The sequence below is a fragment of the Artibeus jamaicensis genome, unplaced genomic scaffold (genome assembly GCF_021234435.1).
Source record: "Artibeus jamaicensis isolate MK-2021 breed Jamaican fruit bat unplaced genomic scaffold, CSHL_Jam_final contig_64, whole genome shotgun sequence".
In the NCBI taxonomy this organism is placed as follows: Eukaryota; Metazoa; Chordata; class Mammalia; order Chiroptera; family Phyllostomidae; genus Artibeus; species Artibeus jamaicensis.
The window spans coordinates 4,091,223-4,103,664 of record NW_026521911.1 but is presented as its reverse complement, the minus strand read 5'-3'; the positions used below and the strand labels follow the sequence as shown (position 1 = coordinate 4,103,664).

At 41.5% G+C, this 12,442-nt stretch overlaps 1 protein-coding gene across 3 annotated transcripts in view; it reads right to left on the bottom strand.

The window, feature by feature from the left end:
* The window catches only part of UVRAG (UV radiation resistance associated), a 281,275-nt gene that overhangs the window by 212,916 nt on the left and 55,917 nt on the right, over nt 1–12,442 (bottom strand). The gene's annotated exons all lie outside the window — the stretch shown is intronic.

Genomic DNA, 12,442 nt, shown 5'->3' with positions numbered 1-12,442 from the left:
AAAGTGGCCACAGATATAAGTTATTTCAAAGAAGGACTCAAAAGAGTCGAGTCTAGTGACTGAATCGAGTGGATAAAAGAAATCAATCAAATCTAACTATAAGATTTGAGACCTGGATAAATGGGGAAATAGTTCATAAAGAGGTGGAAAATTGGACGGGAAAGCAAACCTGGAGAGAAAGATAGAGTTCCATTTTAAGTATAATAATTTACAAATGACAGGTGTCTATGCAGAAATGGTCAAAACCACTTTCAAAAAGAGAACTAGAATTTTGAGTAACAAGCTATACCACTAATGACAACCCAGTAACATATCCCAATAGAATTTTTAATGATCTGCTGCTACAGAAGCTTCATTCACCAAATTGTTATTAAATTATTATTTTATGCTAGGCACAGTACTAAGCACTGGGGATAAATTACACAGTCTACATTCTAAATAAAAAAAGAGAGGTGAGCAAATGGGCCAAAAGAATGTAACAGGATAAGGGTCAGTCATGAGGAAAATGTAACGCAAGGCGCTGTGAAGAATAAGAGGGTATCCAAACCGGACTTAGGGGGTATTCTCAGAGAGCCACTCTATGGAAATGGGATCTGAGCTGAAACTGAGATGGGGCAGTTTTAGCATAAGGAAGTATTACAGATGGGGCACTTAGAATTCAGGTAACAGATCAGGCACAGCAAGACCTTATCAGCCGTTCATTAATTACTCGGAAATGACCTGAATAAAGAAGGGACACGAACAGCATTTTAGAAAGATAAACCTGGCTATCAACATGGTCATAAACTAAAGGGGGAGAATGGTAGGGGTGGGGGGGTGCAGGGTGGAGGGGAATGAAGGGGGGGAAATAGAACAACTGTAATGGCATAATCAATAAAATTTAAAAAAGAAAAGAATCAGGAAAGAAGTAATATTTAGCAAGCATCATCAGAAGTGATTCAAACAAGGGATTATCTTTCCTTTTTATTGAGTTTACTGGGCTGGCGCTTGTAAACAAAATTACACAGGTTTCCGGTGCACAATTCTATCAAACATCGTTGTACACTGTGTTGTGTGTTTACCACCCCAAGTCAACTCTCCATCCATCACCATTTATTCCCCCATCCCCTCCTTCACTTTCCTACCCTCTTCCCTCCAGCAATCATCACTCTTGTCTGTATCCATGAGTTTTTTCTCTCTTTTTCAAAATTTTTGCTCAATTCCTCTACACCCCCGTACCTAGCCACTCGCCCACAAAGAAGTGGTTGTTAAAAAGAGGGAGGGGTCTGGGATGACTTCCTGTTCTCACTTGAGAAAGTGGATGGATAGCAGTACCATTCACTGGATTAAGGAACACAACAGAAGGAGGGGGTTTTTTTGAAAGGGAGGGAAATGGAGCTCAGTTTGGGAGCTATAGGGCGTTGTGACTCTTGAAACATCCAAGCCATTTGACACAGTCTGGATACATGGAAACACAGACAGGAGATGCAGACCGGGGCGGAGCCTGAAGCATCCAGACACAGTAGTAACGAGAAGACAAAAGGCCCACGTGGAAGCCTAAGGACAGTAATGTAAGGGCTCCACTGAAAGCCTGCCCTGGCAGACCTGTCCGTCTTCTACATGTTACTCTTACAACTGTAAGTAAAGCTTTGTAAACAGTCCCTCTACTTACTTAAGTAGACTCAGAAATCATGATAGGCAAGAAAAAAACAATGGCTCATTCTACTACTTGAACACATTTTCAAATGCAATGCATATACTTTTTTAAAACGTAGTATTTATTTGTACAACTAGTCCTAAAATAGCTACCCGATGAATCAACAGACAGCCTGTGTTCCTATGTGTGCATGTTTATCTGAACATTAATAGACTTTTAAGTGTCAGCCAAGTTAAAACTGAGGGAAATTGGGCAAGTATCTCTGTCAAGCACCTTCAAGCCTCGGACGCCCTCTGCCTCTGCACTGTGACGAAGCCCAGACGCTGGGCTGTGAAGGAGGAGAGGGCTCTTCTCAGACGCTGAACTGGAGCTAAAAATGTCCATTCCCCCTGATTTGGTCTGAGGCCTGAGACAACAGATGTTTTCCTCTCCCTCAGTACAGTGAGAAACAATGAGAAGAACAGTGTTAGAAGAATGAGAAGCACAGCTATACAGATCCTGAAAATAAAATCCGTTCTTTTTAATGTTTGATTCCAATCAACAGAGATAAATAGATTCTTGTTCATACACCAGTGTTTAAAACAACCCTCAAAAAGAAACGCGATCATAGTCACAAAGTACAAGCATGAAGTGGACTGATGGTCATCATTCCCACTCCCTGGTGACAGGCTTTAAAGTGACCCTGCTAAAGCAGCCATGCTTTAAATGAAAAGTATATTTTAGGTAGAGATAGGAGCCATGTGGTCCTAGGAGACTTCAGTCACTCATGGTGAAATATTTACTATGTCTGTGCTAAATCCTGGGACTACAAAAGTAAGACACAACCTCAGTTCTAAAAAAGAGTGAAGTGAGAGAGGAAGAGAAGGCAAGAGGGACATCATGTGAACTAGCACTGGTGGAGAGATTTTTTAAGTGAAGGAAAAGGATTCCTGGCTTTGTAGAACAGTTTAAACCGAAACTACCAGAGGGAAGGAAAATGGTCAAGAATGCCCTCATCACAACTCTAAGGGAGAAGAGTAAAAACTAGTTTTCAAAACTTTAAAGAAAAAATTTAAACTCTTTGAATCCCCGAGTGAGGACGAGTCAAGCTGTTTCTATTTACTTTTCAAGAATCTAAAATATCTATACGAAGGACCATGCCTGGCTTTGAATTTTCCAGTATTAAAAATCTGAAAAGCTCAAAAATTGTGCTAAGAAGACAAGAGCCTCCAAATTCATAACAGGAAACGTGGCGTTTTCCCAGATTATTCTCTGGCTTCAATGAAGAAAGAGAATGGGGACCACACTGCAGCAGCAGGATTTATAAATATGAATTACAGGATAAGATGATTTTCCAAACATCTGTCAGAAGTTAATTTGATCCAAGAGAAAGGGGAAAAAGAGACTCAGAGGGAAGCCAAACATAGTGACTAATGCATGGAACTTATGTGGACTTCAGTGGGTTGACGGCCTCATGGGCATTGCATGCCCACTCTGCAATAAATACCAAAAGTCTGTGCAATTTATACCACTCAAAGCACTTTTTTCACGGACTCTCTCATTTTCTTCTCACAATGCGCCTAGTGGATATCTCCGGTTAAATGTAAAGGTAGAGACTTGATACTGTAAAATGCTATTTGAATTCAGAAGACATGTGGAGACGCCACATAGCATAGTGGTTCACAGAAAAGGCCTTTGAACCCGTTGGATCTGGGTTTGAATCACAGACCTGCCTCCTTACTAGCTATGTAATCCTGGATCGGACACGTTAATGTTCTCTTCCAGGGTGTCCTATCTATAAAATGGGGCTCTAACTACCTTGTGGAGTTGTCACACAGGTTAAACAGAAACACATGAAGTAGCTGGTATAGTATCTGATACAAAGTAGGCACTCAGCAAATGAAAACTAGCAACAGCAGTTTCCGAAAGCTCGCCAGCTACCTGGCGCAGTACTGTGACCAGGATATCGCACTAACTCAAACAATTCAGAAACTAAGTTGTACCCTGGACCTAAACTGAGCTCACATGTACCTAGATGTTTTATAACAAAGCAGGCAGCTATTAGAAACTGCCCCTGGGGATTTGTCTCGTCTTCGTTTCTTATATTTTGTAATAGGAGCAAGGGGACTGCAGGGAAAACTGCATAGGGTATGTGTATGAATGAGCTATTTTTATGATTTTTCCAACTTTTGTTTCAGACCTGTACAGAAATTATACCATAGCTCATTCTCTGTTGTTAACACACGGGCTGCTTGAGATACTTAATCCCTGTTTCTGGATGTTCTGCTTGTGTACTTTGTGGAACGTGCTTTGGAAACAAGTTAGCATCCATTAATTAGACTAACAAGAGGAAGTAGCCACTATTAAATTCGAAGTTCCACAAAGTTAACTAAATGGATCTCTCTAATTTTTCTAGGTGTCAGAATCTTTATCCTCAAAATGAAAATACTAATACTTGCCTACCTGAGTTGCTGTAAGTTAAAGAAGATATCTCTAACAGCATATAATCACAATCATAGTTAATCAAGTTAAATGATGGAAGAAACCTCAAAAGCAAATTAAATGATGAACATCATCTATCCATCACTTTTACACAGGTGACATGGTATGACACAGAAAGCGCATTATCTAGAAATATTGAGATGTGTTCGGATCCTCGTTCTGCCACTGACTCTTCCTTCTATCTTGTCCATTCACTTCCTCTCCCGAATGCTCATGGTGTACCCGTTAGATTCCTGCTACTAATGCCACCCAAACTGCAAATAACAGATGCTCTACCTTCCTAACAGGCTATTGTAACAATGGAGTAAAATACTTTGTAGGCAAATTCTTCGAGATAAAAGAGCTCTGAAAGTATGCAGTGATTTTATTCTATCATATATTACATACATACATTATATTGGCTATGTCTAAGTGATCTTCTCTAGCATGAAGCTAACCTGCCGCGTCAGGTTCAAGAGATATGAGGTTTCCTGAGCCTCAGTTTCTTCATTCATGAAATAAGGGTGTTGAGCTAGATAACTTTAGTATTCCCTCCAGCGTTTATCAGGAGAGTCTTACTTCTGAGATGAGAGACCTAAAACTAAGAGAGGTTTAAGTGACGTGCTCCAGAAAGTCAGTACCAAAACAAAACTGGGATTACAATTCCAGTTTTCTACTTTTCAAAAGTATCATGCCTTGGAAAATATAAAATAAGAAATTTTTACTTGCACAGGCTCTCAAACCATGAAACTCGCTATGTCCCTAAATCTTCCATCTCAACCTATGTACTTGAGATCATCCAGCTGTGTGGCTGCATTTGTGAAATTAACCACTAAATTGCTATTTCAATCTCCTAAATTTCATTCCAAATGATTTGAACCTTTTCACTTGGACTCTACTCCTTTAATTCCTGCTCTAATTCTTTTCCACTAAAATGAGAAAGCATTGCCATCTACTGGACTGTGAAGACATTGCTGCCACAGTTTCCAGTTTGACAAAAGACTTCTTACCAATATTACCCAACAGTTAATTATGACAGTATGAGTGAGATAAAAATAAAATTTCAAAAGATTGGGCTGGAGGTAAAGTAAGGTGAAGAGAGAAATAGCATCCCCTCAAGATTTTTAAGCTCAAAATTATTGCTATGACAATCTTAAATATAGCAAGCATTCGCCTGCATTCATTAACAAGTATTTATTGAGCACCCACAAGCCAGATGGAAGAAACACAATGTGGACAGAAAGATAAGCACTGAGGATGCAATCTCTCTTATCCTAAGGTTTAGAGCCTAGTGAGCAGCAGTTTCCATTTATTATTGAACACCATTCACATGCCGGGCTGATGACACACATTATCATCTTTAATCCTCAGAAACCATTTATGATGAGGTAAAAATTATCTCCATTTACAGTTGAAGAGACAAACATAGACATAACTCAATTGGTTCCTGATCTCTCTCACAGGTAAAGAGCAGTAGTGCCTGAAATTAAACTCACATCAATCTGACTCCAAAACCCACATCCTTAACCACTAGGAGTGTGCACTCGCCCAGGTGGCTGACAGCATCCTCCTGGAAAGAGTAGTTGCCAAAAAGAAATTCAGGCAAAGATCATCTTACACATCTACATTAAGGGCGTAACTCCTGAACTTGGGTCTGAAAGGGCACCAGCTTATTGGATAAAGAGCTGGCCCAACAGCCCCTCAATCCACCCTGCCCCACCCCCCACCCCCAGTCGCTGCCCTGCAGTTAAATCCACCTAGAAAACACCACACCTGGCCACCTGGCCTATTCACCAGCCACCATCCGCCCCAACTTCAAGTTACAACGGTATCCCTTTTATAGTCCCCAAACATCTGAAAAAGCACCTCTTCCTAAGGTGCTCTTCAAATTATTTAAGGTTCTGCTATAATTCACCTGTATTATCTGTAAGACCCAAATAATTGATATCCAAAACAATTTTCAAACTAAACCTATTTGTAAACCAGAGCTCTTCTGCAATACATGCAGTTTTATTTCCTCAACTAGAAGAATAAGTGTTTGTGAATATGTGTCTAGTACATTTGTACCCCACAACACCTGTTAGATAATAAAATTTATATCAATTGGTCTCTGGCCCCAGTTCCTGGCACAGAGCTCCTAAAACCCTTGTCATTCCCCGAAGTGACAAGTCTACAAAGCATCTTTTGTGGGACTACTAGGCCTCCCAACACTGGGCTCCTCAAATCCTCTCACCATTCCTGGGTGAAAGGAGTGCCTTTGTTCTAACGAGGCAAGAGTGAATGCAGGCTGGTCACCTGGGAGGCCAAGCCATGATCAGAAGCTTGGAATTTCCGGCCCTACCCTCCACTCTCTTAAGAAGGAAGAAGGGCTGAGAACAGAGTTCATGATCAATCATGCCTATGTGATGGAGCCTCCATAATACCCTGAAAGGGTGGAGTTCAAGTTGGCCTACACATACACTCTGGGAGGGTGACGTACCCCAGCTCCACAGGGACAGAAGCTCCTGCGGCCGGGGCCCTCCCAGACCTTGCCCAATGCATCTCTTCTGCCTGGCTGTGTTCCTCTGTATCCTGTATCAGATTCTTTACTAAGCTGGTGATTGTAATTGTGTTTCCATGAGCTCTGTGAGCCACTCTAGCCAATTAATGGAACCCAAGAAGGGGTCACTGGAACCCTGAATCTAGAGCTGGTTGGTCAGAGGCACAGCTGATTACCTGGGATTGAGGCTGGCATGAGACGGGAGCAGATGGGACAGTCTTAGGGACTGAGCCCTTACCCTGTAGCATGTGACCCTATCTCCAGGTAGCTAGTGTTAGAAGTGAGTTAAACTGTAGGACACCCAGGTGGTTCTCAGAGAATGACCTGTCAGTGTAGGAAGAAACCTCCAAGCATCAGAAGTGAAGCCTGAGTGAAAAAGGAGACACAGAGGGACGGGAACACGGTAGGGAAGAATCGGGCTTTCCCTACAACAGCAGGGAAAACTGCATTGTTTCTCCCTTCCAGTACCTTGTTAAATAAGGGGCACCTAGTAGGTATTTAATATTCATAGAAAAAAATTTTGATCACTTTTATAACTAAAGATAGGTTTTCATAATCATTTATTCAATTATTTCCTTGTGTCTGTTAAATATTCATGAGTTCCACATCTGTATGTCAAATAAATGAAATTTCATGACACAAAATTAACCAGAACATATCGCTCTCCCTGGCGATGCCAGCAGAGGTCACTGAACAGAGGGTTCAGACCCGCAGCGTATTCAGTAGTGAGACTGAAGTCCTCGTCTGTTATGGTGGAGACATTCACTAAAAACTCAACAGTTTTCTGAAGTGAGTAGAGCCTTTTTGAGAAACAAATTTAGAAAAGAGGCAAAAGTTTGAGTAAATAAATAATTTCAGCTTTTGGACCCATGGTAGCTAAAGGCACTTTAAGTAACAAACAAACAGAAGGATTAACAGCAACAGAATCATCATAAGTAGTAATAAAAGTTTCTGGTTTCAGCCAATTTAAAGAACAAGAATGCTGAAAAACTAGTCAACAAAAATTTATCACTATTTTAAAAGTTGCTTTAAAACACCCTTATTGCTTCACAAATGTAACTCTTCCCTCTTCTGCATAGAACACACATTCTTAAAATACAATCCTGTTCTCAAAGTCTTGTTGCTTCAGTCTTTTTTAAGTCCTTCACAGAGTATTTCCAACACAGACATGATATCCATTTGCAATCGCTGTGATTATAAGTAGTTCTGGACTTATTTCTACCACTGTACCACATGTTCCTGTTTATAATTTACTTTTCATTTGTCTTCCTTTTCTGTCTACTATCAAGTTGACAAAACTCAACTCTTTATATTCCCTTTTCTTCCTTTACTAATTAAAAATGTGTATTCTCTGTTTACAGCCACTAGTGGGTATCTTTACATTTATAACATGCACACTTGGCCACTAAGCTTTCTAGGAAACTCTGAAGTGGTGGAGCGCCTCTCCCCCGCTCCCAGACTAACCAGCAGCCGCAGTCGGTCTCAATTCTTTACACCCCTCCCTCACCTTCTCATCCTTGTCTAGAGAGGTGCTTCCCAAACTCTGTGGGGAAGTACCAGTTGCTTTTTCTTTAATTACTTATGAACTTATACTTTTGTAAAAGACAATAAAAAGGCATCATATATCAAATTGCCACAAAAGTTATGAAACATCCACTCTCACTTTTTATATTTGCCTACCACAGACTGGTGGCAGCCAGTTCTTGGACCAGCTCTGGTCCACAGGCTCCATTCTGAATAACAATGGTGTAGTCTGTCCGACCTTAAACCCACATGCTCCCTATATATTAGTCTTCATTTGCTTGCTAGTTTACAGACAGCACTTAATTAGATTCACCAACATTTGAAACATTTTTGTGCGCCTTGCTGTAACCCGCTGCTGCCAGCCACACCTTCCCTTTGGAACCACTTCCCCATCCGCACTATTCGGTACACTACAGACAAAGGGTCTGTGCGTGTCGAACGCTCAACCTCTGTGCCTTTAAAACTGTCTCTGCCACCTGCACTCTCTACTGGAAGTCCATAGAAACAGAATTATACATTAATGGTTAACAGGACTTTGAAGATACATTCCTTCTGGCATCTACTGTTGCTAAGAAGCTGGCTGTCGCCCTAATTTGTGTAGTACTCCCTTTTTCTCTGCTAGCTGTCAAGATATTCCCTTTTAAATTATCCTTAAAGAGCGGCGGTGTCTCTTGGACGTCTGAGGTGTCTCGGGGAGAGCCCTTGCTCAGTTTTGGTGATCGTTTGGGTTCATTTTGCCCAGAGGAGCCCATCTTTCCACTTCTGTCTCAAGGATGTTTAGTATCATGCTTTTTTTCCCTTTGTTTTAGCAAGGTAGGCCCTCTTTAAATTTCTCCAATTTCACCAATCGTTGCTTTTTGTTTGGAGTAGCAGAGGGTCTCAAAGTGTGCACCTATACTGCCAGCCTGACTGGAAACCCTGCTTTCTTAATAAAGAAAAAAATGCCTTTTTAAGGTTCTGCCTCCACGTCAGGTGTTCATCTGGAAGCTGGTGCAGGGGGGAGACAAGCAGGACTTATAAATTTATAAAACTCCTTAACTGAAGGACTTTAGAATAAAAGGTAGCAATGTGACAATCATATATTCAATAAACATCTTTCGACCATTAGGTCTAGAATCCCAGCTCTGCTACTGAGTAGCTGTGTAATCTTGGGGAAGAGACTTCACTTCTCTGTGGCAGCTTCCTCTTCTGTAGAAGGACAACTCTGACGTTTAAATGAGGTAGAACACGTCAAACACTCAGCACAGTGCCTGGCACAGAAGTGCTCACTAAAACTAGCCATTGTTATGATGGCTAGGGGGAGACACTCCACACCCCCACGTGTCCACAGAAAAGAGCTCCTACTCCATCTCCTAGGGCAGATGGTCATAGAATGAACACTCCCTGTTTCTCTGAATCCTTCACGAGTTCCTCCCTGTGTGGGCGGACAACCAGATTGTTGGGCCGGGGACATGAACCTGAGCACAGCTGCCTCGGCTCTTTCCGCTGCTCTCCTCCCGTCCGGAGCAGCCTGTCCAAAGCACAGGTAAATCCCCCTTTGGGCACAGAGGATCGGGCTTTGTCTGTATAAGGGGAAGGTACCGGTTTTGCTTGTTTTATTGTATTTTGGGGGGGGGGGGTGTTGAATTTCGAAGGACATATATACAACTTCTTTAGTTGAGGAATTGACCATATTTTGCTGTGTATTATGTGCACTTTTTGCCCACATTTTGGAGGGAAAAATAAAGATGCGTGTTATAGATGGGTAGTATTAATTCCATATCTATGTTTTTAAATATTTTTAGACTTGTGCATTAAAAGTGTAACTCTAGCAAGCAATAATGATATCTGTATGCAAAATAATACCCTGGAATACAATAATCGGTTTTGTTTCTAAATATAAATAAATAAATAATTGAATTTAAAAGTTAAAACAAAAGATTTTCCCCCCCTAAAAGTCTGGGCCCAAAACATGGTTGTGCATTATGCACAGGAGCGTGTTATACATGGCAAAACACGGTAAGCCACATTTGCCAATTAGTTTTATGTGTAATAAAGCCCATTCGTTCCAAACCAGGAAGAGGAGAAAGCAGTAGGTTGTTGGCCTACTCAAAACCTCCACTGCCATTCCATCTGCTACAGGGCCCTGGGGAGATCAAACACAGCGACAGGCATAAGGGTCTAAACCGTGTCTGATGCACAGTAACATTCAGTGGGAACGGGGTCATTGTGCTGGATGGGGAGTCGGTTACCAGTGGCAGGAGCAACTCGATCCCTCAACAGTGTCGAGATGCCTGACCTGTGGAAGGCACATCACAGACAACACCAGCAGCCGTCCCACATCCTCTCAGTAACTCCGACACTTCTACAAAGCAAACACCCTGTCCCAAGAACTATGATAGGTACCAGCAAATCAAAATTACACACAGAAATCTGTCCGTAAGAAGCTTACAGACTAGAAAGGAAGAGTTGTAAAGTGGTATACTTTATGTCAAAGGTATGCATAAGGTGTTGATGTACTACAGGGTCTCAGAAGATGAGCAGGGCTGAAAAATAAAGAAGAAAAGGTTGTCTATCACAGCTTGAGCTGAGTTCTGAGGAAGTCACTGGGAATAGCTTCCATTGTGCCATTAAAACCAATGAGCAATTTTCAATTCTCATGCTAATTTGACTACTCCCTCCCATTGAAACAACAACAACAAACATAAGCAACCAACTATAAATCTCTCTTCCTTTGGCCTGAGAGTCTATAAGAGACCTCACCCGCTTTTCTATATTTATCACCACTCCTTCTCAGTCACTATTTGCCTCCCGCTCTACTTGGCCTTTAAAAGGCAGAGGTCATCAAGGCTTGGTTATTAAGCCCCTGTCCTTGGTCTGTCTTATCTGTACTCATGACTTCGGTGACTATTTGCCATTGGCCCCCATACTTATATCTCTAATTCACTTCTCTCCTCTGAACTCCAGACTCATATGCCCAAATGCATCCTTAACATCTACATACCAGTATCTTAAAGTCATCCAAAGCCTATATAATCAAATCTCAATTTATGATCTGCCTCCACCAAACCTGGTTTTCCTCCAATGCCCCTTAGTCTCTCCGTGTCTGGCACCTTTATCCATTCAGTTACTTCGCCCAAGACAGAAATCCAAGTCATCCTTAATACCTGCTTTTCCTTCATAACCTAAATTCAAATTATACCAAGTCCTAATGGTTTTAACTCCTAAATTGTCCTTAATCCATTCTTTCTCTATTCTACCATAACCCTACCATTCCGAAGTATCAGCACCTCTTACCTGATATACTGCACCATTCTCCTAACTGTCTTCCCACACATATCTTGTCTCTGTTACAGTAACACCTTACTACAACCAGAGCAAAATTATAAAAACACAAATCTGTATCACTGCCAGGCTAAAAATCCTTCAGCACACTCCACTATTAAGATATAACCCTATAAAAGGTGCTATATTCCAGGGTCCGTGCCTACCTCCCCAGCCTCACCTGGTGTCGTTCTCCTTCACCACTCTAACCTTCCTTCAGTCCCCAAAGCGCACCACGTCCCCTTCTACAACACGGCCTCCAGCACATTACCCTCCTCTGCCTGCAATGACCCCTCATTCCCTCCAAATGTTTCACTTCCCCTGATCCCCAGAACTATAACCTTAAATGCCAAGACTCCAAGAAGACCTTTCTTGAGCCATTAGAGTAGGTAATAAGGTCCTCATGGTATGCTTTTATAGCACTGACAACCATTTTTGAGTTTACATATTTTTGTTAGGTTCCTTTATGAATGTTTCTCTCTTCCACGTACTCCATGACAGCAAGAAAACATGCATTTGCTCACTGTTGTAGCCTCAGCACTTACAACACAGTGGTTGACATTCAGCAGGTGCTCAATAAATAGTTGGTAAAACAATGGAGCGTTCTAACAAAAGGATCTCAGACAACCAGAATTATAAAACGGCATGATCACTAAGAGCAAACAATGTAGAGAACACACTGCGGTCTGTGATACTATTAAGTGGAATACAGAGCGTGAGTCACCTGGCACTGCACCATCAACAGCAGGTCCTCGCTGAATACGGGTTCTCGTCCCTCTCCTTTCTCTAGTCACCTTTAGAAATGGAGATCGCACTAACTATAATATAACTTGACTCTTTGTTTCTTAGTTGTATTGGAAGTTGTAAAAGATATCTGAAACATTTAATACTATTGCATTGCATTTAATCAAAATTCACCACTCTTTCTTAATCCCCAAAGAACTATGTAGAATAAGAAAGAGCAGTTTAGATTTTCTTTG